The following is a 25,014-nucleotide window of genomic DNA, read 5'->3' as shown; positions in this document are numbered from 1 at the left end:
GCTGGGATTCTGGGCATGCGCCACCATACCTGACTAACATTTTTGTATTTTTAGTAGAGACCGAGTTTCGCCATGTTGGCCAAGCTGGTCTCAAACTCCTGACCTCAGCTGATCCATCCACCTTGGCCTCCCAAAGTGCTGGGATTGCAGGCGTGAGCCACCGCGCCCAGCAGGCACTGTTTATGTTTCATTCCCAGGCGTGGAGAGCACTTGCGGCTTCCTCTTTTGCTGCTCTTAAAAACCCTGCAGTCACCAACTTGTGAGCCAGCCTGGGCTAGCCATCTGGATGGTGAGGATGTGTGACCCAGTTATCCTGCTCCCTTAGCCAATACCTAGTTATGTGAGTGAAGCCGTTTATTGCCTGCTGACCATAAACACCATCACAACAGAAGCAGCATCCAGCTGATCTCAACCCCAATTGCCCACCTACGTAAGCTGTGAATGGTCGAGTTTTTAATCTACCAAATAGGGCTACTTATTAGGCAGCAAAAGCTAACTGATACACCTTGAGTGAATGATGAGAGAATCCTGAAAACACAGAGGTTCTGCTTATGATGACATTGTGAAGAATAATCATTTACTAATTGAAGTCCTCACCTAGAGCCTTGATTATGAATGTTTGTAGCGGGGTGGGGGAAGAGCATGGCTCAGGATAAAAGAGGTTTGAGATTCAAATTCACTTTCTTTTCTTTTTTTTGAGCTGGAGTTTCACTCTTGTTGCCCAGGCTGGAGTGCAGTGACGCCATCTCGGCTCACCGCAACCTCCGCCTCCCAGGTTCAGGGGATTCTCCTGCCTCAGCCTCCCAAGTAACTGGGATTATAGGTGCATGCCACTATGCCGGGCTAATTTTTTTGTATTTTTGGTAGAGATGGGGTTTCACCATGTTGGCCAGGCTGGTCTCGAACTCCTGATCTCAGGTGATCCGCCTGCCTCAGCCTCACAAAGTGGTGGGATCACAGGTGTGAGCCACCGCACCTGGCCTCAAATTCTTTCTTTTACTGATGGACACTAATGACTTTGTGACTTTTATAACTTGCCCTCCCCTTTTTTTTATTAGAGCAGTAGCTGAGATGATACAAAAATCAGCATGGCCTCAAGTGATGACTTTACTAATTGTTTCTGCTCGAAGGGGTTTGGCCTTATATAGGCTAAATATCCAAATTCCCTCATTATAAGAAAATGCTCCCACCCATCCCGACCCAGCACTAGCCACGCAATGCATTTGTTCCCACCCTCCGCACAGTGGCTATTATCGCCTGACAAACCAGGGGAGAAATGTTCTCAAAAAGAGACCCTGGCTCTCCATTTCTTTCTGCAGGTTCTTGTGGAAACAGAGCTCCCACTGACATCAAAAACAATCTTTCTCAAAGTGCCTGAAAACCAGAGGGCGGGCAGCGTGGTTCCCCCAGCGGCAGAGATTCAGCCCCTGATGCATTCACTGGAGATCAAATTGGATTAAATGCCCCCTTCTAAGCAAGCCCGAAAAACTGTCCGACACAAGGTCTTTCATGCGTTAGACCTCGAACGGAGGGCAAGCCTCAAAGCCTGGCCTAGTTCTAAATTTAGATAAGTAATTTTATCCGTGAATGTAACTGTGTTGTGAATATTTCTGCTTTTCCTCCTCTCTGAATGCCCGAGCAGGGAGGATAGGGTCTACATTGGCGCTTTGACAATTTTGAGGAGATGTCATGTGGATATTTCTCAGTGAAAAGAGCAAAAGTAATAGGGGACCAGCTTAAAATGTCAAGTCACATTATTGGCAGACACCTGAGGTGATCTTTGCAGCTTTCCTCTGCTCTTAATTCAAGCAACATTACACGTGCTATGACAACGGTGAGCAGTCTGGAACAGCCTGTTTGATCTCCGGGAGCTGGCTGCTCTAAAGAAAACCTCAATGCTTCTTCATGCATTTGCTACTCCTTAAAGGGGAGGTATTCTCTGGGGGTCAGGTCATACACTCTAAGAGCGATGGCAGTGGAGGTGGGGTACAAGGCTGAGAATGTGCTTATGACTGACTGTAAGTTGAATTAATATATAAGTATTTCATAGACACACATATACACACACACACACACAATAAGGATGTATGTCCAGTTAAACATCAAGTGTCTCTGTTTTGTAATAGAATTATCTCAACTCAGCCTGACTATCTGATGTGGAAAAGAAGTTCCTGGCTGAGGGCAATGGCACACGTGTGTCATCCCAGCATTTTGGGAGGCCAAGGCTGGAGGATCACTTGAGCCCAGGAGTTTGAGGCTAGCCTGGGCAACATAGCAAAACCTCCATCTCCCCAAAAGTGAAAAAAAAAAAAAAAGAGTCTGGCATGGTGGTGCAGCCTCCCTATAGTCCCATCTACTTGGGAGGCTGAGGTGGGAGGATCTCTTGAACTCAGAAATTTGAGGTTGGAGTGAGCTAGGATTGTGCCACTGCACTCCAGCCTGGGTGACAGAGTGAGACCCTATCTCAAAAAATAAATAAAAAAGAAGAAAGAAAGAGAGGGAGAGGAAGAAGAAGGACAGAGGGAGGGAGGGAAGAAGGGAGAGAGAGAGAAAGGAAAGAAGGAAGGGAGGGAGGGCAGGGAAAAAGAAAAAGAAAGAAAGGGAAGGAGAGAAGGAAGGAAAGAAGGAAGGAAGGGAGGGAGGGAGGGAGGGAGGAGAAAGTCCAATTGGCAATTCTGTATATATTCATTTAACAAAAAAGTAAGACAAAACTAATGATTAGGGTATAAATGCAGTGTGTTTAGGACTTGGGGGAAGAAAGAAGAGTCTGTTTATCCCGCCCTGGAATTAAAAATTCTCCTAAAAGGGCGAAGAAATGGCCAAACCAAGGGATTAAATGGCTGCTTTAGGAGAGGTTAGCCTTCCTTCCTTCCTTTTTCTTTTTCTTTCTTTCTCTCCTTCCTTTCATTCTCTTTCTTTCCTTCCCTCTTTCTTTCCTTCCTTTCTTTCTTTCTCTCTCTCCCTCCTTCCTCTCTCTCTCTCTCTTTCTCTCTCTCTCTCTCACTTTCGAGATACGGTCTCACTCTGTTGCCCAGGCTGGAGTTCAGTGGTGTGATCATGGCTCACCACAGCCATGTGATCCTCCCAGGCTCAAGCGATCCTCCTACCTCAGCCTCCTGAGTGGCTGGGACCATAGGCGCACGCCACCATGCCCAACTAATTTTGTTTAGTTTTTGTAGAGAAAAGGTCTCATTTTGTTGCCCTGGCTGGTCTCAAACTCCTTGCTTCAAGCGATCCTCCTGCCTCAGCATCCCAGAGTACTGAGATTACAGACGTGAGCCACCGTGCCTGGCTGAGGCTCTTGTGTCTGCCACGGTTCTCAGTGTAACCACTGGGGATGTGGATGTCTCAGTGAAGGTTTTTCAGAACCATCCACACACTCTGGAGGCAAATCTTGGACTTACCTGTCTCCCTTCTAACCTGAAGAGCGAGGCGCGGGGTTTTGATTGAATTGCCTAGTAATTCTGTCGTGAACTGCACTGTTTTTTTTCTGCCTTGAACACATTACGGATAGTAACAAGGGAGTTATTTTCAATCAAGGCATGCTACAACGAAAAAGATTACTCCTAACACTGTGATCCCTTCCTCTGAAATCCATTTCAGATTGGCGGATAAAATGTGATTATATTTACACTTCCCTGACACAATTCAGGCAGCAAAATAACAGCCTGTCGGAGACATTTTTCTTCTTCATATTTAGATCTGTCAGTGTAGTGCTGGGGGAACGGGGCGGGGTGTCGGAGGCAGCTGGGGCTGCTGATATGCTTTTGTTGGCTCACAAATAGAGATGTTCCATGTTCTGCATGCCTCACTATCTCCTCCTCATCTCAGAGCTCCTTGAATGCCGTCCTGATGGTTTTCAGAGTGATGATACAGTGTGCTAATCAATAGTGCTCTATGCAAATCGAATTTCTCATTTTTGCCTTGACACAGCCCATACATTATTTCAGCATAATCCTTTAATTGCTTCATACTCATTAGGGAATGTACAATGTATAACTCGTTAGTGTCTGCGGAAGTTACTGTTGTGGTTTGTGTTAAAAATCCCGATTGCGTTGGGCATGGTGGCTCATGCCTGTAATCCCAGCACTCTGGGAGGCCGAGGCGGGTGGATTGCCTGAGGGTAGGAGCTCAAGACCAGCCTGACCAACATAGTGAAACCCCATCTCTACCAAAAATACAAAAAATTAGCTGGGCGTGGTGGCAGGCGCCTGTAATCCAGCTACTCAGGAGGCTGAGGCAGGAGAATCACTTGAACCCGAGAGGCGGAGTTTGCAGTGAGCCGAGATGGCGCCATTGCACTCCAGCCTGGGCAACAAGAGGGAGACTCTGTCTCAAAAAAACAAAACAAAATGAAACAAAACAAACAAAACTCCAGATTGCAAGGCTAACATGGTGGATGGGGCAGGGTGGGGGTAACAACAGACTGCAGAGGAAGAGCCTGGGATGGACTGAGGAATTCTGGTTTCAACTGATGGCCCCTAAATCAACCCACTCATTTAATAAACTAGGACATAGCCAGGCACGGTGGCTCGGGCCTGTAATCCCAGCACTTTGGGAGGCTGAATCCTGTAAGGGATTTACCAAATCTGAATGTGGCCCACACCTCCAACTTCTCTGAGCCCAAGTGTCCTCATTTATTTTACTTTTTCTTTTTTTTGAGATAACGTTTTGTTCTTGTTGCCCAGGCTGGAGTATCATGTTGCGGACTCAGCTCACTGCAACCTCCGCCTCCTGGGTTCAAGTCATTCTCCTGCCTCAGCCTCCCAAGTAGCGGGGATTACAGGCATGAACCACCATGCCCCGCTAATTTTGTATTTTTAGTAGAGATGGGGTTTCACCACGTTGGTCAGGCTGGTCTGGAACTCCTGACCTCAGGTGATCCACCTGGCTCAGCCTCCCAAAGTGCTGGGATTACAGGCGTGAGCCACTGCGCCCAGCCATGTCTTCATTTTATTAAATGAGTGGGTTGATTTAGGGGCCATCAAGTTGCTATGTGTGTGATAGCTCTGCCTGTACTCCCCAGGGAGATAATGTCAAACTTCTATTCAAGTTTCTATGTACATTTCCAAGCTTCACAAGAGCATCAGAATCCCATAGACTTCACCTTGAAACCTTCCTAAGTAATCAGTGTTTCTAACCAAATATAACACTGGTCCCCAAAAAAGAAGAGGACACTACTCTTTAACAGGTCTTCTCTGAGCTCTTGATATACAGTGAATGTGGTGGCCCAGGAATTAAAAGATCCATCGGCTCCATCTTCCCTTTACTTTGCCAACCACAAGTACAATAAGGAGCAGGCACCATGGCACCAGCCAGGTAGAGAAGCTATTTGCATAATGGAAGATCAGGGTGGGGTGGCCAGCTTCTTTGCGTGCTATGTAAACGTCACACCTGGTCCAACCAATCTTTGGGCCCTATGTAAATCAGACACCACCTCCTCAAGCCAGTCTATAAAATTCCATGAACTTCACAAAACCAGAAGTCCCACTCAGGCGCCCCTCTGTCTCACAGGAGAGAGAGCTATTCTTCTTTCTTTTTCTTTGGCTATTAAGCCTCTGCTCCTAAGCTCACTTCTTGTGTGTCTGCATCCCCGATTTCCTTGGGGTGAGACCAGAAACCTCGGGTATTACCCCAGACAATGAGACCACTTCATTGCGACCAACACCAGTGGAAAGGAGGGGAAGAAGCAATGTTGAGCAGAGGGAGAAGTTGGACCCTGTTGAGGTCTCAACAGAAGCTTCAGCCAATCCTACGGGCGGTTCTCAAGATGGACTGACCCTCTACAGCTAGCCCAAATTAGGGTGAGAGGACCTAGCCTTTACATCCTGATGTCCATCAGTCATGGGATGAAGGCTGTTCCAGGAAAGGGGTGTGGCCTGGGGTGAGGTGTCTCTCTACTGCTAAGGTAGTTCCCAAAGAGAGTAGGGAACTACCAACTGTTGTTAGCACTCCCAGCAACTGGGATCACAAAATGGATGCACATGGACATAAAGGGGACTAAAAAATGGGTGCACATGGACATAAAGGTGGAAATGATAGGCTCTGTGGACTCCAGAAGCAGAGGAGGAGGAAAAAGATTAATGTTTGAAAAATTACCCTTTGGGTACAATGTTCAATATTTGGGTGATGGAGACACTAAAAGCCAATCCCCACCATTACACATGCAATACCCATGTAACAAAGAAGCACATGTAGTCCCTGAATCTAAAATAACTTTTTTTATAAAAAGTGAGTTTGAGGTAGGAAGGATTGGTATGTTTGTAGAAAAACAAGGGGGATCATTTTTATCTGCATAAGTAAAAGATACTTCTTTATATAATAGCAGCAGACTTCATTCATTGATATTACCTGTGTGACTCCTTTGGGGAGTTGAGTTTCAACACCTCTTCTGGGGCCTTAAGCCATCAGTAGACATTCAGCATATTTTCTTCGTGTTACAAATCTATGTATCTGCCCCAGTAGTAAGAGGAAGGAGAAATAAAGGCAGAGAAGGGAAAGAAAAAGAGAAGAACAAACAAGAAATATGTTATCACCTTTCAAATACATTCTCCATCTTTTCTAGAGTCTTTGGAAGTTCCCACTTTCTCACTCCCTCTCCCAAAGTCTTCAATCACTGCAATTGTCCCTTACCAACATTATGCTGGCCAGGCATTGTGGTTCACACCTGTAATCCCAGCACTTTGGGAGGCTGAGGTGGGAGGATCACTTGAGTCCAGAAGTTTGAGACCACCCTGGGCAACATAGTGAGACCCCCTTTCTACATAAATACATACATAAGTAAGTAAGTAAGTAAATCAATCAATAAATGAATAAATAAGGCGGGCATAGTAGAATGTGCCTGTAGTCCTAGCTACATGGGAGGCTGAGGCAGGAGGATCTCTTGAGCAAGGGAGGACAAGACTGTAGTGAGCCATGATTGTGCCACTTGACTCCAGACTAGACGACAAAGCAAGACCTTGTCTCAAACAAAACAACAACAACAAAAACCAAAAGCCATCCTTCTACTCAAAGTGCACCAAGAAAAGTTTCTACTAAAGAGGGTGGTTGGTCAGTTTCAAAACATGGCTGTAAATTCTTAGGTATCATCCATCTAGTCAAGAGATGGGCTGCAAGTCCCCACTCTTTGAATCTTTGACCAAGAGGTCATGGGTCGTCAAACTATGGCTTGGGAGTGAAATCTGGCCAGCTTCTCGGTATTTTATGATGTGGGCTGAAAATGGTTTTTATATTTTTAAATGGTTCTGTTTTAATTGGTCACGTAATTAATACCCTAATACCCTTCTTTTTGCCTCTTGTCTCACAAAACTTAGTATTTTTACTACCAGGTCTTTAAGAAAAAGTTTGCCAAGCCCTGCAATGGGTTATGGCAGGAGTGGTGATGATGCTCTAAGACTTCCAACGCTAGGTGGCTTTCTCCATTTTCAGTGGAATATCTACTCTTGCAGCCATGGACCACTATGTGAGAATCCTGACCACCCTGAGGTGGCCATGTTGTGAGGAAGCCCAAGAGACAGAGAGGCCATGCACATGTGTTCTGGTTAATAGTCTCAGCTAAGCTCAATCTCCAATAGTTCAAGCCGCAGACATTTGAATTTTCCCATCTGTGCTCTCTACATTATGGAGCAGAGACAAGCCATTCATTCTGGGCCGTGTCTAAACACCTGAACTACAGAACCTTTAAGCATAATAAAATGGTGGTTGCTTTATTCCACTAAGTTATAGAGTAATTTACTAGTCAGCAGTAGCTAACTAAAACAAATATAATTTATTGTTGAAGCCAAGACACTTTGAAGGGGAAGGTGTGAATATAGGAGGACAAGAAGCATTGCCTAGGACTCTTGAGGGGAAACCCAATTGTATGATTTTTCTGCCACTGTAACCCAATTTTTGACCCACTGCATTCATTTAATTCTCACCCCATTTAACTCTCTGCAGTATTTGAAGTCATTAACCATGCAATCTTGAAGCCCTTTCATACAATGTTTTCTAAGGTATTACTACTTCTTTCTCTTTCTACCTTTTTGAGAATATTCTTTTAGTCTGTTTTTATTGACATTCTTCCTCAGACCCCTGAGGACCCCAGGATCCAGGCTGTGTTCGATTTTGTCAAACAAGGAGAAGCCAAGATGGGATTAGCCATGCAAGGTATGTATTGGGGTAACAGCTGTGAAGGACAAAGCGGGGAAAGCAGTCACTGTCAGAAAGAGCTTTCAGACCATGCTGCTGGTCTCACACCTGTGCCAAAGTAGGGGGAAGGAAGAAGGATTGGATAGACAGGGGCTCAGACTGCAACACAGTTCTAAGAAAGTTTTGTTCAGGTCAATGAAGAGCCAAACTTGCTCATTAAAAGAGTCCCACATTGTGCGGGAAGGAGCGTGTACTGGTTCCCTTACTATTCCCATTAACTGAATAGGAGCAGCCTGGGTGAAAAGCGACCTCAGAATGAACATGATGATGGGCCCAGAAGCTGATACTATAAGTCAACTATGCTTCTAGCAACAGGGATCTAACCCGGGGATCTTCATGGTGATCCCAGTCTACCTGTCCACATATGTACAGGCAACAGCTCCACCGTGGCCTTTCTAAAAGAAATTTGGCTTGTGGGACAAGTTACCGCCCTATTGCTACAGTGTATCTTGGGGTTATAGCTGGTACTCATCCTCTCCCTCCTCCATCATTTATTCTTTAGACCCTCCCACCCTCAGCTTTCAATTTGGCAGGTCATAGTGGCTTGATTGGTGGATGGTGATGGCTTTACTGTCAAGTTAGCAGCTTATCTGGTGGTTTGATTCAAATTTGGTTTCTTGGGGAATAGGATACTTGGCAAGCATTGCCTTCTGAGGCTGGAGTTGCTGCATGTGTTCATTCATAGTTACAATGGTTCAGGATGTCCCAGAAAACACCCAGGAATATCCTGGTTTCCCCTGTATTTGTCTTTGTCCTCACTGAATGAAAGTGGCCCTACAACCTCCTGTTGATGAGACTCAATTACACTTGCCAAGTTGGTGACTCTTCTTCACATCTGCTGATTGGTGGACCTGAGAAGTCCAAAGTATGTCAGTCACACTTGTAGGCTGAAGGTCAGTGGGACTCTTGCTGTGTCCTCTGTTAAGTATGTTCCCTTTAAGAACTGGCTGCCAGAGCCCACAATTCCAGGAAAAGAAAATACAAAGTCCCAGTGGGCCACTGGCAGTGATGAGAAGTGGGGATGAGCCTACCACTACCTTTCTGTTTCCAGACTCATATATTCTTCCTATTTGGGTCACGGTACCATATCAAGTACTCTAATTTGATGTGTATACTGTATCCTGAAAAAATACCCTTGAAAAGTATTGGCTCCAAAATGGTACTTCCCCTGTGCTAACTTTAGAAGTCTGTTTCTGGACTCTGTGAGGCTATTTCCTTCTGGATGATGCAGCACATTGTATTATAATAGTCAGCAATTCACCCATGTCCACACCTTCACTATGATTTGGGCTCCTGTCTGGATGCTATGTCATGTGGATTTCCATACCTGTGGATCAGGCATTTATAAGCCTCCAGATAGGTGACTAACTGGAGCTTTCTGGGCAAAATAAAGCAAACACAATACTTGGCTAGATATATGTTACTGTGAGAATACTCTTGATCCTTTGTGGATGGAGGGGATCCAACATAGTTGACTTATCAACAACAGTCGGTTGATCTCTTTGAAGCATAGCGCCATAATGGCAGAAGTATACTAGAGCCAGCTTGCACCAGCTCCCAGGAGTTACTTGTGCACATCTTTCCCCAACTTTGTGTTCACTGACATAACGTTGATAGCTTAGAGGTTGCTACATTAAAGTACTTACACCCTAGAAATTGGAAAATACAAGCGAGATTCCTGATTCTGCCCCAACTCTGACAGAGGGCCAGTTCAACATTTATCAGCATACCATTCCTTATAGTTTCAGTTTCTATGTATGTTTCAGCATCATTCCTGATTCTTAGCCTAACTGAACAATTTTGGTGGCTAGATTATTGAGTGTATCTGCTTTCAGTTATAATGACCATCTTCTATTAGAGGTATCATCTAACAAGAACAACTAAAATTCTTGATTAAATCCAAAACCAAACAAATAATAATAATAAAAACTTTGATAGCATCAGACAGCTAATGCAACCAAGTATTGAAAATCCAAGTGAGCACTATTGTCTTTTCCTTAGGGCATTTTCTGAATCCCAATTTGAAGTCTACAGGACTAGCAGAAAGTGACAGCCTAGAACTTTTGGAACCATCATGGGAATTGATGAAAATGAGAGTTCAGGGCATCTGAGACTTCCATGACTGAGGGGTAAGATCCTGGAGAAAAGGAATAAAAGAGACATTCTATTCCACTCTTCCCTCATGGTATTTGCTGAATCTGAAGTCGAACAAAAAGCTGATAAACACAACATAAAATTGTGACTAAGGGGAAAAATATAGATGCAGCATTTTTAGTAAGCTCATGGTGCTAGAAAAATAAAATTATATTTCACAAAGAGCCAAGAAGTTGATGAAGCACTTGTGGGCGCTTACCAGTTCAGACCCAAGCAAGAGTAAGGACAGCCCCAAAACAAATCAGCCTATACAGAAGCTTAAGCCTAACCTCAAATCACTTCAGGCCCTGATTGAATAAAGGCATTTATATCTATTAACCCCAGTAAGTTTAAATCGTCTATGGAAGGAGAGAGCATAATTCAGAACCTTATGACTTTTTATGCAAAATGTCTGGCAATGAAAAAAATTATCTTGTGTGCCAGGAGACATGAGAAAGTAAATGACCAAACTCCCAGGAGAAAAACTGAAACAGAAGAAAGAAACAGACCTAAAGGTGATGCAGCTATTAAGGCAAGAACTTAAAAATAACTGTGATTATATGTTTAAGAAAATAAATGACAAGATGGAGAATTTCAACAGAATATTGGAATCGATAAAAATAACCAAAGAGAAATTCTAGGACAAAAATAATAGTCATGGTTAAAATTAAAACTCAATAGAGGTTTAACAGTAGATTAATACAGCAGAGGAAAAGATTCATATGTTGAGAGAGAGCTTAGTAGAAAAACATACAGACTTAAACACAAAGAAAACATGCTGGACATTACAGAAATGAGGCAGTGGGGCATATGAGACACAGTAAGTAGTTGAACATACTTATACTTAGATTCCTGGAAGGAGAGAAAAGAGAATGGGATGAGTAATGTTAGAAGAAATAGCAGCTGAAAAATTTCTCAGACTAATAAAGACATCAAGCCACACACACATTCAGAAAGCTTTCTGGCTTCTTATCAGGAAAAAAACAAAGGATGCCACATGTAGGCACAGCATAATAAAACTCCTGGAAGCTAAAGAAAAACTCAAGAGCAGTCAGAGAAAAAAGACATGATACCAGCAAAGGTACAAAAAGAAGCCTGAGAGCTGTTCTTTCAATAGAAATTATGGACCAAAGATACATGGAAATGGACTTAAAAAAAATTATTTCTAGGCCTGGCACGGTGGCTTATGCTTGTAATCCCAGCACTTCGGGAGGATGAGGCGGATGGATCACTTGAGGCCAGGAGTTCAAGACAGCCTGAAAAACATAACAAAATCCCATCTCTACTAAAATATATAAAAATTAGCCAGGTGTGGTGATGGGCACCTGTAATCCCAGCTACTCGGGAGGTTGAGGCAGGAGAATCTCTTGAACCGAGGAGGCAGAGGTTACAGTGAGCCAAGATCATGCCACTGCACTCCAGTCTGGGTAATAGAGCAAGACTCTGTCTCAAAAGTAATAATAATAATGAAACTGTGCTTATTAGGACCATGGGTATGAGCAGAAGACTAGATCAAAAATAGACCAATGGAATACAATGAAACAAGCCCAGGCATACCGGCCACCTGATCTGGGATGAACGTGCTGCAGCAAAATTCTTGAGCTATCATTTCACAAAAGACGGTATCCAAATGACCAGTAATTAAGTGAAAACTGCTCAACATCACTGGTTAACAGAGAAACGTATATTAGAACTATGAGATACCTACTGACATGGTTAAAATTAAGGATGAGTTCATGTCCTTTGCAGGGACACGGATGAAACTGGAAACCATCCTTCTCAGCAAACTAACACAAGAACAGAAAACCAAACACTGCATGTTCTCACTCATAGTGGGAGTTGAATAATGAGGACACAGGGAGGGGAACATCACACACCAGGGCCTGTCTGGGGATGGGGGTGCTAGGGGAGGGATAGCATTAGAAGAATTATCTAATGTAAATGATGAGTTGATGGGTGCAGCACGTGTATACCTATGTAAGAAACCTGCACGTTCTGCACGTGTACCCCAGAACTTAAAGTATAATTAAATAAATAAAACCCCAAAATGAACCATTATAGGTAGTCCCTAAATTATAAACAGGCTTAGAATTCTAAATAATGTTTTATTTGGACTTTGTAATTTGTTTTCTTACAGAAACATAAGTGGTACTGATAATCCATACTGTATGTATTATACGAAGGAAATACTGAAAATTTCTAATACGAATTTTAAAAAATATTGTTATAAAATAAAACAAGTAGAAAATATACTAAATTCTTAAATACATATAACTCTGCAATCATAGTAATTAAATAAAAATACATGAAACAAGTTAATAGGTTAAAAAAAAATTAACGGGTAAAAAGTGGCAATGTCACACATTGGTAAGAATGTGGAGCAACTGGAATTTTCAGTCTGCCGGTGAGAGCATTGTTTGAAACAACCACTTTGGAAAATGTCCCATCGGGTATGGGGAAGAGGGAGGGCAAGGGGTGACAGTAGAAATGGCAGTGAGACTCCATATGGTCCTGTTACTTAGCATTAAGAGCCAAGGGGACAGCCCTTTTATATACCAACTACTGCGAGGAGGAGAAACAGCCCACTCAGTCTTTCTCCACTGCTCATACTTGGGGGTTTGATAAATCCCAGTAATTAATCTTACTAAGAAACACCTGATTTCCTGGGACTAACATTTTCTTTCTTTTCTTTCTCTTTCTTCCTTTCCTTCCTTTCCTCTTTTCTTCCTCTCTTTCTCTCTCTCTTCCTCTCTCCCTTCATTCTTCCCTTCCTTCCTCTCTCTCTTTCTCTCTCTCTCTCTCTCTCTTTGAATCTTCTCTGTCACCCAGGCTGGAGTGCAGCAGCATGATCTCAGCTCACTGCAACCTCCACCTCCCAGGTTCAAGCGATTCTCCTGCCTCAGCCTCCTGAGTAGCTGGGATTATAGGCACACACCACTACTCCCAGCTAATTTTTGTATTTTTAGTATAAATGGAGTTTTACCATGTTGGCCAGGCTGGTCTCAAACTCCTGACCTCAGGTGATCCATTCCCCTTGACCTCCCAAAGTGCTGGGATTACATCACATAGAGTTTTTCAGGAGATCTCTGTAAGTGTAGTGGCATGATCATAGCTCACTACAGCCTTGAACTCCTGGGCTCAAGTGATCCTTCTGACTCAGCCTCCCAAAGAGCTGAGATTGTAGGTGTGAGCCACCACAAGGGATTGTTTTTTTTTTTTTCTTGGTAGAGATGGGGTCTTGCTATGTTGCCCAACCTGGTCTCAAATTCCTGGCCTCAAGCAATCCTCCCGCTTTGTCCTTTGAAAGTACTGGGATTATAGGTATAAGCCATCACAACTGGCTAATATATTTATTTTTCTTTTTTGGTAGAGATGAGGGTCTTGCTGTGTTGTTGAGATTCATCTCAAACTCCTGGCCTCAAGCAGTCTTACAGCCTTGGCCTCCCAAAACACTGGAATTACAGGTGTGAATGCCTGGCAACCTTTTCTATTTTTAATTTTTTGTAGGGACAGGATCTCACTAGGTTGTCCCAGGCCTCAAGCAATCTGCCCACCTCAGTCCACTTTCCTTGAGAGCATGAGGCTGAATCTACCTGATCCTGAAAGAGTGGCTTACTGTAGCCAGTTCTGGTGGCTTTTAAATGCCAGGGTCCTTTTCCTCCTTTCTACCTGCAGGCTCAGTTCTGGAACAATGAATGAGGAAACTGTCAAGCTGCCTTAACTAGCCTACCTTCTGACACTGGAACAGCCCTTCCTCTCCTATCAGTCCTGGGTGACGATAAGTAAGGCAATGACTTCCATACTTAATCCCCACCATGATGTCTTTGGCCCTGATTCCTGGTTTCTTCTTTTCACTTGCGGAAATGGAGGCGCAACTCTAAATTCTGGCATGCCGGGCAGAATTCCTAACAATCTCCCTTAGTTCCTTCTAGCGCATCTTCGTGGCACCAGAACTGGACACTGCTTCTGTTATATCTAGCTATTATTGTTCTTAATTATTGAGATGGAGTTCTGTTCATGTCCAGGATGGAGTGCAGTGACTCGGTCTTGGCTCACTGCAGCCTCCACCTCCTGGGTTCAAGTGATTCTCCTGCCTCAGCCTCCTGAGTAGCTGGGATTACAGGTGCCCACCACCATGCCCAGCTAATTTTGGTATTTTTGGTAGAGATGGGGTTTCATCATGTTGGCTAGGCTAGTCTCCAACTCCTGGCCTCAGGTGATCAGCTGGCCTGGGCCTCCCAAAGTGCTGGGATTACAGGATTGAGTCACCATGCCTGGCCATATTTAGCTATTATTGATTATTTTCTAAATAAACCCTGAAAAATAGTTCTGCACCACAGGTAGGCACTCCTAGAGGGGAAGACACTGATAATTCCACCTAATTTCTTGTTAGTGCACTCAAACTAAATTCTTCCACCCCACTCCCCCAAATTTGGCCATCCTACATCAGGCTAAATCTCATGATATCCCAAAGATTTTGTGTTCCTACGATCTGATTTCATAAGTTCACTCCATTCTTAGCCTCTTCCTTACAGGGTGTTTCTATCCTGCGATATGACTCAGGGAACATCTGTGCAAAATTCATGAAGCCAGTTGTTGGAATTCACGTGCGCTTGTCTGGCAAGAAATTTAACATTTCAGAAGCTTTAGGGAAAATTGTGTCAGGACAGAGAATATTCAGGATAATGGATTTACAACATTGCTGTTCAGTGTAGCCTTGCTTGGTTACTAGATCTGTAAGTTGTTACTTAAAGATAAATTTTTCAGTTTGATTTAGTTTAAACATTGCCTCTGAGAATCATACACATTCCCAGAGGCCACAGCGCAATCAGTACAACTTAAATACATTGGGCATGTTTGAATCGATAAATAAATGCCTGTCTCCACCCACTCAAGCATCATGTGCACGGAGTAGACCCTGGGAAACGTCGTAAGAAAAGCTTCAGAATTACCACCAAGCAGCAGAAAATGTACTTCCAGGGAAAATGTTAAGTAGAACACAGGAGCTACTGTGAGATGATGAGTCAGGCATACATCAAAGATACTGGACACAACCGGGCGTGGCTGGTGGCTCATGCCTCTAATCCCAGCACTTTGGGAGGCCAAGGTGGGTGGATCGCTTGAGGCCAGGAGTTCAAGTGGTCTTGAACTCCTGGCTAACATAGTAAAACCCTGTCTCTACTAAAAACAAAAACTAGTCGGGCATGGTGGTACACATCTGTAATCCCACCTACTGGGGAGGCTGAGGCAGAAGAATTGCTTGAACCTGGGAGACGGAGGTTGCAGTGAGCCGAGATCGTGCCACTGCACTCTAGCCTGGGCGACAGAGTGAGACTCTGTCTCAAAACAAAACAAAACAAAACAAAATAAAACAAGAGAAAGGTACAGGACAGGACGTATTGCTGGGATGCCATTGGAATACAATGAGCAGGCTTTTTTCTTTTTTTGAGACTGAGTTTCCCTCTTGTCGCCCAGGTTGGAGTGCAATGGCATTATCTCGGCTCAATGCAACCTCTGCCTTCCCGGTTCAAGAGATTCTCCTGCCTTGGCCTCCTGAGTAGCTAGGATTACAGGCATGCGCCACCACACTCAGCTAATTTTGTATTTTTAGTAGAGATGGGGTTTCTCCATGTTGGTCATGTTGGACTCGAACTCCTGACTTCAGGTGATCTTCCCACCTCAGACTCCCAAAGTGCTGGGATTACAGGTCTGAGCTACCGTGCCCAGACTCGCAGGCTAGTTTTTATAAATGTATGACTACCAGCCACAATGGAATTTGCACATGGTAAATTCCTCTGAAGAATAACAAATTTAAAAAATTATCAAGTCTTCTTTGTGCTTTTTTTTGCTTTTGTGCTTTTTTTGTATAAAGACAGTAGTGCATAGTGGTTATATGTAGCTGGGATGGGAACGAGAGTCACTGTCTGCTCTGTGTCAAGCTGCCTGGGCTCAAATCTTGGTTATTCAGCATAGTTGTATATGCAATTTTGGACAACCTGCTTAACTTTCTGAGTTGGACTCTTAGCCTGTAAGAATGGGAACAATGTATGTAAAGCACTTAGGACACAAGTCAACATTTGGTGGTCACCAAATAAATGGCAGCTATTATTATAATGCAGAGGTCCCCATATGGCTATTTTTAGAGATGAAAGAGTAAAGCTATCCCTCCTCATGGAAATCTCAGAGCTTCATTGCAAAGGAAGCCTGAAATCCAAAAATGATTATGAGCCATTTATGAAAACATTTTATGGCCCTCCCAAAACCAAGCAGAAGGTCCAGAATGTGGTAAATTCTTTTTTTTTTTTTTAAGATGGAGTCTTGCTCTCATTGCCCAGGCTGGAGTGCAATGGTGCAATCTTGGCTCACTGAAACCTTCACCTCCTGGGTTCAAGTAATTCTCCTGCCTCAGCCTCTTGAGTTGCTGGGACTACAGGTGAGCACCACGACACCTGGCTAATTTTTGCATTTTTAGTAGAGATGGGGTTTGGTCATGTTGCCCAGGCTTATCTCAAACTCCTGACCTCGTGACCCACCCGCCTCGGCCTCCCAAAGTGCTGGAATTACAGGCGTGAGCCACTGCACCTGGCTGGTAAATTCTTAATATGTTTTTAATTAATCCATCAATTATTTAATATAAGGGCTAAGTTGTGTTGTATTTAATGAAAGTGAAGGACACATTGAAAATAAAACAGTTTAAGATGATTTCATGAATGAAGGTGGAATGGAACCGAATCTTGAAGAGTTTAGTCACATTTAGATCAGTAGAGACAGAGAAGGCCCTGAAGTTGGGTACAGCATGTTGACAAATGGGTGGAAGGGTGGAATGAGCTCAGGACATTCAGAAAGCAGGGAAGAGACCAGCCTGGCTGCAAGGAAATGAGTATGGGAGAGGAGACAGATTACTCAACAATGAATCGTGTCAGCTGCCAACTTCTAAACCAGTTTGTATACATAGAAACTATTTAATTTTTTAACGCTCGATTTCAGTTTATAAAACAAATCTTATCTAAAAAATGCTTATCAAATGCTGCTTTTAAAATAACCAGGGGTTAGTTTCAGGCATGGTGGCTCATACCTGTAATCCCAGTTACTCAGGAGGTTGAGGCAGGAGGATTGCCTGAGCCCAGGAGGTCAAGATCAGCCTGGGCAAGATAGAAAGTCCTCCCTCCCTCCCTCCTTCCCTGCCTCCCTTCTTTCCTTCCTTCCTTTTTTTTTTTGTTTTTTTTTGACAGTTTCACTCTTGTCGCCAAGGATGGAACGCAATGGTGTGATCTTGGCTGACTGCAACCTCTGCCTCCCGGGCTCAAGCGACCCTCCTGCCTCAGTCTCCTGAATAGTTGGAATTTCAGGTGCCCATCACCATACCCGGCTAATTTTTGTATTTTTAGTAGCGACAGGATTTTGCCATGTTGGCTAGGCTGGTCTTGAACTCCTGATCTCAAATGATCCACCTGCCTGGCCCTCCTAAAGTGCTGGGATCACAGGCATGAGCCCACCACGCCCGGCCCCCATTCCTTTAAAAAGAACTTAATGAAAATAAATGAATAACCAAGTGTTCTATTGTGCTCCCTTGGGCGTTCAAGACCAAACTCTCTCAAATAACTTATTTCTCCTTTCTGGTACAACTATAAGATCCATTTTTCTACTCTTGGGAGAACGCAGTATAAAGATGAACTGGAATTCTCTTCACATATTCAGAATCATAGGTCATTCAGGCTTCTAGTATAGTGTTGAAATATTTACCCCCACTACATGTTTAACTATTGGTTAAAATTAAATATGATATCCAACTAATTTGAAAATACCCTGATGTAAAAACCTGCATGTAAGCTGGGCACGGTGGCTCACGCCTGTAATCCCAGCACTTTGTGAGGCTGAGGCAGGTGGATCACCAAGTCAGCAGATTGAGACCATCTTGGCTAACATGGTAAAACCCCATCTCTATTAAAAATACAAAAAAATTAGCTGGGTGTGGTGTCACACACCTGTAGTCCTAGCTACTTTGAAGGCTGAGGCAGGCAAATCGCTTGAACCTGGAAGGTGAAGGTTGCAGTGAGCCGAGATCGCACCACTGCACTGCAGCCTGGGCGACAGAGTAAGACTCCATCTCAAAAAAAAAAACCTGCATATGTTTATGGGAGCTTAATTCATGATTGCCAAAAAGTAGATGCAACTAAGATGTCCTTCCATAAGTGAATGAATAAACAAAATTATGTTATACTAAGAACATTATTCAGGCCAGGTGTGGTGGCTCACCCCTGTAATCCCAGCACTTTGGGAGGCTGAGGTGGGTGGATCACCTGAGGTCAGGAGTTCAAGACCAGCTTGGCCAACATGGCAAAACCCCATCTCTACTAAAAATACAAAAATTTGCTGGGCGTTGTGGTGGACGCCTGTAATCCCAGCTACTCGAGAGGCTGAGGCAGGAGATTTGCTTGAATCTAGGAGGTGGAGGTTGTGAGCCAAGATTGCACTACTGCACTCTAGCACAGGCAACAAGAGCGAAACTCCCTCTAAAACAAACAAACAAACAAACAAAATTATTCAGCAATAAAAGGGAGTGTGTTATCAAGCCAAGAGAAGATGTGGATGGTTCTCAAGTGTACATTGCCAAGCGAAAGAAGCCAGCCATGAAAAAACTAGAGATACTATATTTTTTCCATTTATGTGATGTTCTGGAAAAGGCAAAACTATAGAGATTGTCAACAGATCACTGATTGCCAGAGACTTAGGGGAGGAAGGAGAGCTGAATGAGTAAAATGCATGAGATATATTTTGGGGCAGAAACTATTCTGTTTGATAGTGTAATAGTGGATCCTTGACACTACACATTTATTAAAACCCATAGAATTCTACAACGCAGAGAGTGAATCATAATGCATGCAAATAGAAACAATCATTTAGAAGGTCAGGGGATCCCAGGATAGAATACAGAATATCATGAAAAAAAAAAATCTAACTGAATTGCAAATGTGTTAAACAACCTCATTAAAGAATGTAGAAAGGAAAAGCTGCTGAGTCTAAAATTCTGGAAGGAAGCAGACGCAACGCCTATCCCACAGCAATTGTGTGTGAGTGGCCCCTACCTTCCCGGGGCTGCTGGGCCAGTCGATCAGATCCACGCCTGGCACACTGAGAAAAGCCTCTTCCCCCATGCCCTGAGGAGGAGCCCTTGCCTTGTAAGTAAGCCAATTCCCCCGGGTGCCTCCAAGCTCCTCTGCCTGGGCGCTGGGCACATTGTACGCACCAGTTCAGAATGTCTGCCCAAACTACAGCTACCCTAAGCTTTGGCAAAATCCTGGAATATCTCCCTTTGCGTCCTGCAATCGTTTAGGGTGGGAAACCAAGGTCGAAGTCAGCAGACGCACCCTCAGGCAGCGGTGGCTGAAGCACAGGTAGGTCAGTAGACTGCCGTGCCCTCTCTATGCAGCATGTCATTTTATGTGTTTAATTAGTAACCCTAGGGCAGTGTAGAGGCACGTTCTCACAGGCCGTCAACCCAACCACCCTGTTCTCTGTGCCAGTTGTTTTGAACTGTACTTGAGATTTGTTTTAATTAGGTAGAGTAAGATAACAAATGTGGAGACATCTGCCTTGAAAGATGTTTATTACTCACAGTCCAGAGAGGAGGGGGCACAGCACACCATCTAAAAAAACATTAAAAAAATTTTTTTTTTAAAAAATTTCAGTTTAATGGAGGAGATTTACCCCCAAATCTTCAAACTGCCTTGCAAGGTGATAAATGCTGTGTCGAGATTTTGTGCGTGATGCCATGAGATATTCAAAGAAATGTCTGAATAACTCCAGGAAAGCTTTTCATCAGAGGCAACATTTAAAGAGCACCTTGAAGGGTAAGGAACAATTTGAAAAGTAGAAGCCAGCTTCCGTGGCTCACACCTGTAATCCCAGCATTCTGGGAGGCTGAGATGGGCAGATCACAAGGTCAGGAGTTCAAGACCAGCCTTGGTGAAACCCCATCTCTACTAAAACTACAAAAATTAGCCACCTGTAATCCCAGCTACTTGGGAGGCTGAGGCAGGATAATCGCTCAAACCCAGGAGGCGGAGGGTGCAGTGAGCTGAAATTACACCACTGCACTAAAGCCTAGGTGACAGACTGAGACTCGGTCTCAAAAAATGAGAAAAAAATAATGACTCACATAAACAGTATGGATAAGCAACATTTCTCTAACTGCTTTCTTCCACTTATCTCCTGGAAGCAGAAGCAGTGTCTCTAATCAGACTTCTGGCCCTGCACAGTGGCTCAAGCCTGTAATCCCAGCACTGCCCAAGGCTGGGGCCAGTGGATCACCTGAGGTCAGGAGCTTGAGACCAGCCTGACCAACATGATGAAACCCCGTCTCTACTAAAAATACAAAAGAGCAGCCGGGTATGGTGGTGGGCGCCTGTAATCCCAGCTACTCGGGAGGCGGAGGCAGGAGAATCGCTTGAACCTGGGAGGCAGAGGTTGTGGTGAGCCGAGATTGCACCACTGCACTCCAGCCTGGGCAACAAGAGTGAAACTCTGTCTCAATTAAATAAAAGAAGAAGAAGAAGACGGCTTCCTGATTCCTCCAGAAGAGGGATGTGTGGTTGCCCTTTGAAAGGGCTACCCTGGAACCCGGGAGGGTGGGGAAGCCAAAATGAACGGCTGGTGGCAGAGTGACAGGCAAACTTGTAACTCTTATTCCTGCTGCAAGCAGATGAAACATGCACTTAATTTCCAGGAAAGTGGCTGCTGGGATAGCAGCTGAGGGAAATCAAAGGCTCAGCAGGCCCCCGTAATTCACACTCATTTTGTGTAGCCAGAGCGGATGATGGATGGGAGAATGGCAGGGTAAAAATGTCCCCAGTTCTTGCTGGCACGCTGCTGTGCTGAGGCCAGTCCCACCCCTCTGTCTCCCTGTGCATACATGCCCAGAGCAGCCAAAAATCTGGGTTCGTGCAGGGAAAGAAAATGGAAATATCCTTTTCTACACACGCTCAGGCTGCCCAGGCAGCTGGTGCAGACAAGTGACCCACTTCCACCACCTAATCTGTGTTGTCTGCGCTGCTGGGTCCTCCTCCTCCCAGCGACACTCATTGTGATCTACTCTATTTACCCACAAATGCCAAATTTACTTCTGAGGAGCGACACGTGATAATGATATCCCTGTGTCGAAGACTTTTATTTGAGATGAAAGACCAAGCAGAGCCTGGCTTGTCTGATTAGTGCCTGAAGTTCTGCGGTTATTCACAGAATACAGGCAGGGATTTACTGGGGGGTTTTGTTCTTTCACTCCCCTACATGATTGGGTTACTGAGAGCTAAGCTCATCCTCCACTGAAGCCTGGTGTCTGTTAGTCACTCATCTGCTCTGTGTCAGGCAAGTTCATGTGTTTTCCTTTTCCTTAAAACTTCACATGATGGCCGGGTGCAGTGGTTCATGCCTGTAATCCAAGCACTTTGGGAGGCCGAGACAGGCTCACTTGAGGTCAGGAGTTCAAGACCAACCTGACCAACATGGTGAAACCCCGTCTCTACCAAAAATACAAAAATTAGCCAGGCTTGGTGGCAGGTGCCTGTATCTCAGCTACTCGGGAGGTTGAGGCAGGAGAATCGCTTGAACCCGGGAGGCAGAAGTTGCAGTGAGCCAAGATCATGCTACTGCGCTCCAGTCTAGGCAACAGAGGGAGACTCTGTCTCAAAAAGAAAAGAAACACACACACACACACACACACACACACACATATAAATCAACAACAACAAAAAACTTCTCATGAGCGTCTCCTGTCCTCATGAGCACACTATAAGGTGGTTCTCTTGTCCCTATTTCACAGACAGGGAAATTGAGGCTAGCAGCCAACTGGTCGCCTAGTTGGAATTCTATTCAAGACTATGCTCTTTTCTCTGCATGATCAGTTACTATGTTAATTTAGAGTCCAAATCCTTTAGCAGACACCATTTAGGTTTTTTGAAATAAGGAACAATGGAAGAATGTCTCGGGTTAAAATTAGGGCCCGCAGGGGTTGATTGTTCTTCCCCTGTTCGTGGTCTTCCAGTTACTTCAGACTTTCTAGTTCCAGGAACTCATCTGGAGTGTCTGTGCAGGTCACAGAGGTTACCATGCATCCATGGTGCCATCAGTCAGCCTAAAAGACCTTACAGGCAGGTGCCATGAGACCACGCATTGGCAAGGACAGGAAGAGCAGAAAAGGCACAGTGGAAACGTCCAGCTGTGACCTTGGAGCAGTTGAAGAGGCAGGAGTGGCTCAGGCTGGGAGGTAGGAAGTGGTCAGTAGGATCAGTGATAGCTGGAGAATTTCAGTGACCTCCTGAAATTCAGGAGCATAAGCTGCTCTGAGATACCTAAAGGTGGAAGTCCTAGGAGGGGCTGAGGGATCAGAAGCTTCCTCTTTCCCTGATTATGTCTTACTCAACCTTTAAAATCCAGTTCCAAGGACACTTCTCAAAGTGTTATTTTATTTTTTTCAGAACTGGGTCATCTTCCTCCAAACTCCCCAAGCTCCCAGAGCTCTTAACCTGATTGCAATACGGTCTTTTGTCTTGTACTTTGGCTGTCTTTGGTCTTATTTCCCAGTTAATTTTCCTAGACCGGAAGTCCCTGTGTTAGGTCCGTTTCTCCTTTTTACATTCAGTATCTCCTAGATCCTACACTTATCAAGAGAAGAGACTCTGTTTCAGAATCTTGCCCACAATCTGGCCAGAATGCTTCACACCTTAATGACATGTTGATTCTTTTCTTCTCTTCCTCCACATCCTCCTTCTCTTTCTTCACCTCCTCCTCCTCTTCCTCCACCTCCCCGCTTCCTCCTTCTTTTCTCCTCCTCCTTCTTCTCCTCCTCCCCCTCCTCTTCCTCCTTCGTCTTTTCTTCTTCTCCTCCTCTTCCTCCTTCTTCTTCCTCTTTTCTCTTCCTCTTCTTTATTTTTATTTTTTAGAGACAGAGACTTGCTTTGTTGCCCAGGCTAGAGTGCAGTGATATGATCATAGCTCACAGAAGCCTCAATCTCCTGGGCTCAAGCAATCCTCCCACTTCAGCCTCTCAAGTAGCTGGGACTACAGGCACACAATGCTATGCCCAGCTAATTTATTTTATTTTTCATAGAGATGGGGTCTCACTATGCTGCCCAGACTGGTCTTGAACTCCTGACCTCAAGTGATCCTCCCAATCTAGCCTTCCAAAGTACTGAGATTCAAGGTGTGAGCTACCACACCAAGCCATGATATTGTTTTTGAATGAATGAATGAATGCATGAATGCCTAATGAAGGAAGTCAGATGGAGACCAGATCAGGGAAGAGAAAGGAGTTCTCATTGGTTCTGCAGCAAAGAAATCACTGGGACTTTGACTCCACTGCAGCCTTGTTTTCCCAGGAGGGTGTCAAGTCTAGCTCATATTGGGAGAGCCAAGAGATGGAGGGAGGGAGACAGCCAGTGCTTGTGCATCCATCCACATCAGAGGAAATGCCCTTGACAGGGTCAAACTGGTGGCTGCTGGGCATGGCCTTGGGTACTTGTCATTCCCAAGGCATTCCCATGAATCAGAAGCAGGGGATGCAGGGAAAGGCACTCATCTCAGAGGCTAGGGATGGAGGGAAAGACTCGTCTCTGAGGCTAGAGGATGGAGGGAAGGGGAGGGGAGCACTGTGGCCAGAGACAGCACCTAGGCCGACTAATTAAACCCTTTGGTATCTGGCCCCCTCCAGCACAAGCAGATTATCACTGCTGAATCAGCTTCCTGCCAAGATGAGACTCACACTTTTTTTTTCGCTGCTTGATTTGCTTAATGGAAGCTGACAGTGATGTGCAATCCTGATTGTCAGATTTCAGTAGGAACCTCAAGAGGGGAGAAGAAGGCAGACATTTGAGGAATAAAAATAGCACACATAATGAGATCCTTTATTTAGCTGAACCACTTCTTTAATATTTCACCTCTCTCTCTCTCTCTCTCACACACACACACACACACACAGAGCATTGTGCACACAAACATCTGATTTTCACTTAGTCTGGAGGCTTTTCCAGAGTCCTGTGGGGAAGACAGGACATTCATCTTGGATAGTAGAAATCTGCAAAAGGGATGTCCTTTTTTTTTTTTTTTTTTTAGATGGAGTCTCGCTCTGTCTCCTAGGCTGGAGTGCAGTGGCATGATCTCGGCTCACTGCAACCTCCACCTCCTGGGTTGAAGCGATTCTCGTGCCTCAGCCTCCCGAGTAGCTGGGATTACAGGTGTGCACCACCACACCCGGCTAATTTTTTTGTGTTTTTAGAAGAAACAGGGTTTTGTCATGTTGGCCAGGCTGGTCTTAAACTCCTGACCTCAAGCCATCCACCTGCCTTGGCCTCCCGAAGTGCTGGGATTACAGACATGAGCCACCGCGCCTGGCTGGGATGTCCTTTAATATTGAAGCTGAGAACATTCCCCAACATTCTTCCAACTGGCCTCCCTGCTCCCCACTCTCTTTAAAAAGATCCATTTTCCAAAGGGTGGCCTGGGAAATTGGTCTGGATGGCAAAATTACATACATGGGTTAGTAGTGCCTGTGACCTTGGATAGAACCTTGACATTCTGTGCTTCTCATTCAGTAAAATGAGGTCTGGAGGGTTTGGTTTATTTCTTGAAGCCTGAGCTGCTCATCAGAGACAGCTGCAGTAGGACTTACCTCTTCGATGTGAGAAGGAAATAAGATGG

At 44.6% G+C, this 25,014-nt stretch overlaps 1 long non-coding RNA gene across 1 annotated transcript in view; it reads right to left on the bottom strand.

Moving 5' to 3' along the window:
* LOC105715039 (uncharacterized) overlaps positions 1-25,014 on the bottom strand; it is an 81,379-nt gene that overhangs the window by 34,534 nt on the left and 21,831 nt on the right. Inside the window, exon 3 of the long non-coding RNA XR_002478901.2 lies at positions 6,352-6,453. This is a non-coding gene — a long non-coding RNA (uncharacterized LOC105715039). The remainder of the gene's footprint in view (positions 1-6,351; positions 6,454-25,014) is intronic.

The sequence above is a fragment of the Aotus nancymaae genome, unplaced genomic scaffold (assembly GCF_030222135.1).
Source record: "Aotus nancymaae isolate 86718 unplaced genomic scaffold, 86718_ANA_hifiasm-v0.15.2.pri h1tg000012l, whole genome shotgun sequence".
In the NCBI taxonomy this organism is placed as follows: Eukaryota; Metazoa; Chordata; class Mammalia; order Primates; family Aotidae; genus Aotus; species Aotus nancymaae.
The sequence above is the reverse complement of the archived record's forward strand: the minus strand, read 5'-3'. Positions and strand labels throughout refer to the sequence as shown.